The sequence below is a fragment of the Solanum verrucosum genome, unplaced genomic scaffold (genome assembly GCF_900185275.1).
Source record: "Solanum verrucosum unplaced genomic scaffold, falcon-dt-bn FXZP01000240.1, whole genome shotgun sequence".
Taxonomy (NCBI): Eukaryota; Viridiplantae; Streptophyta; class Magnoliopsida; order Solanales; family Solanaceae; genus Solanum; species Solanum verrucosum.
Window position 1 is genome coordinate 903,893 of NW_026020448.1, and position 5,780 is coordinate 909,672.

Below are 5,780 nucleotides of genomic sequence, written 5' to 3' on the forward strand. Positions count from 1 at the left end.
AAATGCACAGCTGTTGAAGACAAATGCCTCACTCAGTGAGGAAGTTTAGTATTTTAACAAGCAAATCATTCAAGCTCATATCGATGCTAATGAGCGTATGACTTTGCTGTTGAAATCCTTCAACCCCTTCCCCCTTCCCCCCTCCCCCCTCCGTCCTAAATGTGTTATGTGACCCAATTCTTAAGTCTCTCTATCTTACTCTAGTGGCAAAGTGTACTGGTTTGGCTGATTTATGTGGTCAGCATAAGTGATCTAATGACATTATCTCTTTTTCCATGTCTCGTATGCTTTTATCTTCTCAATTTTTGCTTGATTGTATTGTGTGGCACATGGCCCTGAATTCCTAACGTTTTGCATGCAGCTTGCATATGTTTATTGCTACTCCTTTTCAATGATGTCAAAAGGGGGAATGATTGTAAACTGTTGTTAAATTAGAGTTTATTGAAAATGGAAACTGATGGGGGAACTAAAATAGGGGGGAATACTATTGATAGGGGGAACTAATGAACTTTGAATGAATGTTAAACTCATGTGAGGCAGTTTGTTTGTCATCAAAAAGGGGGGGGGGGGGGGGGGGGGGATGATAAGTATTACTGTTCCCAGATGTTTTAATGATCTCCTCACAAATGCAGGGACCTGGTCCTCTGCAGAGTGTGCTCGTCCAGGTCCATGTGAAATACAGATGGAAAGCTATTGCGTCAGAGGTTGGTGAGGTCGTCAGAGTACCATACCAATCAGAATGGACGAGGTTGTTTGTCCAACGGTTAATACTTCTTTATGATTGATATATTCAACATCACAAACAACAAATTAGATCATTCATTCAAAGAGAGAACATTCAAGCTTCAACAAACCAGCAAGGGACCTCATAGACTGACGATTTGCTTCCTGAACCTGCTCTTATTTTGATTGCTTGTATTTGTGCTTACATTGTAAGATTCGTTTCACTTGTGTTAGAAACGTTTCAAAACTTGTGAAATCACTGTAAGAACTTAGTTGAGGGCAACTTTGTGTCTTATGTTAAAAGTCTAGATTAATCAGTGAGGGTTAGTATAGTGGGCAATGCATGCATTGCTTTGGCTCATTAAGTAATTGTTTGTATTACTTAGAATAGAGATTAGGATGGTAATCACTTGTATGGTTGTAAACTGTGTTTTACTTTTGTTTAAGAAGAATAGTAAAAACAGTTTGAAAATCCTGTGAGACAGGTCGTGGTTTTACTCCCTTGAGCAAGGAAGTTTCCACGTAAAGTTGTGTGTGCTATCTTTTCTTTTAGTATCTTCTTTGTCTATCATTACTGTGTTAAGGACCTAGTCCTATCGTAGCTAGTGGACGCATACATTCCAACAAATGTAAACGTATTACTTTTTGGAACACTTCGTTCCCTTATATCATTTCCCAAACATGAAACAACTCTTCTCATTTCTCATATTTACTTCATCAAAACTTAGTTCAAAACCATTGTTGATTACAAAAGAATCCTCAAAATGACTCGAAAAGACTTCTTGAACTTTCCTCTTAAACTCACTTTCATTCAAAATGTAATTTATGACATGTGATTTGAACATGTAGGAATTCTCAAAGGTTAATATGGAGTTTATGGATGTTAATACAAAGAAGAGAATATAACCACGACTCAAAGGAACACGTCCAGAATGAAGCATGGAAAGAAAAAGGACTAGGAAACCCTTGTGCACGCATAGGGTGCCTGCCCCTAACTACTAAACAATGTTTGGGATGTATTGAGTGGCGTGGGACGCATACCCCAATCTACAGAGCAAACGTCCAGGCACTATGGGTGGCGCGCCGTGGCACCCCTTATACCCAGAAAATCTAATAAATTTTTCCAGCCAAAACAAGGTCTTAACTAGTTTAGAATGGGGAAATTCTCCTAAAATCTTTTCGATTTTCAAACCCAACACGAATACATGAGGAATTAAGCTTAATCCCTTTGGGAAACCCAACTTTTACTAGAGATTCAGAACCCACAAGAACTAGCAATCTCCATTGTTCAAGAATTGAACAATGTCAAGAACTACTCAAGAACTCTTTGAATACAATGATTTCATGGATAAATTAGATGTATGACGTGAGGACGAACAAGTTCAACATTGTGAGAAGCCTTACATACCTGGAAAGAATGATGTTCTTGGTAAAAATCGACAGGATCTTGATGAACGCTCAAAACCTAGCTCTTTTTCCTCTTGAACTCTTCTCTTATTTTTTTGAGTGTTTAGGAATGTGAAAAAGTAACTTAGCATCTGATAAGACCCTTAATTGGGTGAGGAAAAACGTGTTAGTCCTATTGGGAAAAGGAAAAGACCAAAATACTCTTTCCTAAAATGAATGAAATGCCTTACATGAAGAGACTTCACTGAAACGGGCATAACTTTTTACTCCAAGCACAACATTAAGAAAACTTGGTGGCGTTGGAAAGAAGATTCAAATATCTTCAATTTGATAGGTCATTAGCCACCTAACTGTTTATGTGCTAAAAGATATGGTCGATTGAAGTTGACCCAACTAGAAACTGATGGTTGACTTGAATGAACCTCTCTTTAACTCTTTTTGAAATCCAAAGTGTTACACATGATGCCATAATAAATTTTACTAGATGGACTAGCAGTGTTAATAGAAGAATGCCAAAGGCAGTAATATTCACTACAAAAAAAAAAAGATCAGTAGGAACCAACGATTAGGAAAGAGTAGAAAATTTAGTCCTTATTTATATATATACAAGGACATGATTATTTTTTGGTCCATAATTCTTGCTTCTCATTGCTGAATTAGTGAATATAGTAGATCTGCTCTCTAAAATCATACAAATATGGTCCCTAATAGTTCAAAATTGAGGGAGAGTGTGAGGCGCTAATTGAATAAAAAATAACAAATATTATATAAAGGAATTGTCAATTAACTCAAGAGATTGCAGGTTTTCTCTTAACGAACAAGCACCATAGATCGTAGGAAGAAAACTTCAGATTTTATCTTGCATCTACCCATAAGTAGATCCGTAATAGGAGACCATAAAAACTTGGTATCAGAGTCGGGAGTTATAGGAGACCAAGTCCAACATCAACTAGCATAAGTGGTGAACTTGCTCCACGAAGAACGTGCAACCAATTTGGCAAGGCAAGAAGCAATAAATGCTCGTTTGGATGCACTCACAAAGGATTTAAAGAATTCTAAGGTTGATTCTGATTCAAATGAAAATACAAGCCAGAATCGCAGTTGGAAGGAAAAAAATAAAGTGACGGGTGTTGGAAAACTATATGCACTGCGGAAGCATACCAGAATCATACTACTTACATGAATAATAGATAACCAATATTGTTTATGCTAGAACACATAATCATGCTAGAACACATAAAATTGTTGAAATTTAATTTGATAAATATCTCTTGAAGCGTGAGCAAATTACTTCAAGCGAATCCATAAGTTAGACGACCTTCAAGCGAATCTACCACATCTATGGTCTTCTACAGTGATCCCAAGTTCACATCCGAACTCTCTCAATACTTGGGTGGGCAAATATCGAATAGAAAAATAAATTACACTTTCTAGGTTAGGAGAATCTCTACTTATAGATATTTCTTCCCAATCCAAAAAGGAGAAGAAACCCAGTTTTTCTTGAAAACAAGAAAAACACACGTTCGTCTTTGTTAAAACAAAACTAACGTTTTTCCTCTACTTTTTCCTTAGAAATAGGATTCTGAGTTCTATTTAAATATGTGCATTGTAGGGACCATAGAATTAATTACTGAGGCTTCCTACTATGGAAATAATTCCAAATAATTAATTCTTACCATAATAAATTACAAATCATTCCACTAAAATTTCGTAATTGCACTCCTCTATTTATATTTCGTAATTTTCCATTAAACAGTTATGTAATTCTCCATGTTAAGATTACAGATACTAATCAATAAATTAAATTACTGACAACTTTAATTCAATGATTAATTTTCTTTAGTGAACTACTTAACTTATTTCATGTGTCGGATTCATAACTCCACTTGCAAGGTTTGACACGATGAAAACTTATAAGTTTCTCAAAAAGGCATATCAATCAATCTCTATAACGAGATATCGATTCCATCAACTAACTTATTATTTCACCAATATATATTATTATCATCCAATCTACCAGGCATATTTATCCATCTTAGAATCTCACTTTTTAATAAATCAAAACTATAATTAATATATACAGATCATAATAGTTATATCAGGATTAAGAATATAAGTACATTTAATAGTTTAGAGAATATTTTTTTATCAGCCAGTCTGAAACAACTATCTCTACTCGGTCCCGTTCAATACATACAAAATGCACTAGCACAAGAAGTTGGAACCATACCGTTCCCATAATCAAGATAAAATACATATAATCTTGTGCTACAATCGTACCGATGACATGTCCAATTTCCATCCTAGATTGTGAACAAAAAACTGTATACTTATAAGAACCGATGATTTAATCCTCTATGTATAAGCTAAAACTCTACACACTAAATCATCTACAATATAAGTAAAAGACACCATAAACGAATATATGATCTATTAAAATTGAGCAAATATTTATTCTATAATAAATATTATTTCTTAACATATGGTTAATAGTATGTATCCCAACAGTCTACCACTTAGACTTTTAACTATCACAATTGTTATAATGTACTATATCTAAATGCATGGTCAATAGTATATACCCTAACAATCTCCCACTTAGATATTTATTCTTGAAAATTGTTAGAAAACTATGTCTAAACACATGATTAATAGTATATACCCTAACAATCTCCCACTTAGACTCTTAACTATGCATTTACAACTTTTACAAGCATTCCTTTATTTCTTATCAAAAGAAATTTTCCAAGTTATTTTCTCAGGCAATTTTGTCTAGTAGTGCTTTGTCGTAACAAATCGATTTTGTACTAAATCTTGAGAGAGTTTCTCATGAAACCTTCCAAGAGTGTACTTCTTTTCAGGAGATCTATCATAAAAGTTCTCTCAAGCATACAAAACAAATCAATCTTCGCTATGATTCTCCCACTACGACTAAGCACTACTACATAATCACATGATCTTGATTTTTAATATTTTCTTCAAATCTTTCGATATTGAAATATTAACAACTTTTCATGTAGTGTTCTTCAATTTGCTCAACATCACTTCCACTACTTGAGGTAGTAGTTTTCTTATGTCTGGTAACGTTTCTCCCACTACTTAAATACAATAAACATCATTTTTGACATACCGATTAGCTGTTTTTGAGCGTCTGAATTTACAATTGACTTATTTGTTATTTCTTTGTTCAACTCCTGTAAAACTAGTTTACTTCTAGGAACATGGTTTACTAAATGATCTTTTTCTAGAAATCAAATAGTTGTGTTAACAATTGCCTTATTTTCTTTAGGACACTATAATAAACCTTCTTTCATTCTTTAAGATATCCAATTAACACACACATTCCATTCTTAATTTCAATTTTCTTATTCTCCCACACAGCACATGTGCTGGACAATCCTATATCTGAACATGTCACAGATTAGACTAACGTCAAATCCAACTAGTTCTATAGTTGTTCAAGGTACTGATTTGAAAGAAATTAAATTCAGAATGTGATATGTAGTTATTAGAACCTATCCCAAAAAACAAAAATAACTAATAATGAGTCAATAATATTAATCTTATAATCTTCATAAGAATCTACTTCTTTTCTCTTCTACACCAATCTATTATAGAGTGTCTGGTGTAGAAAATTGAAATGCAATTAT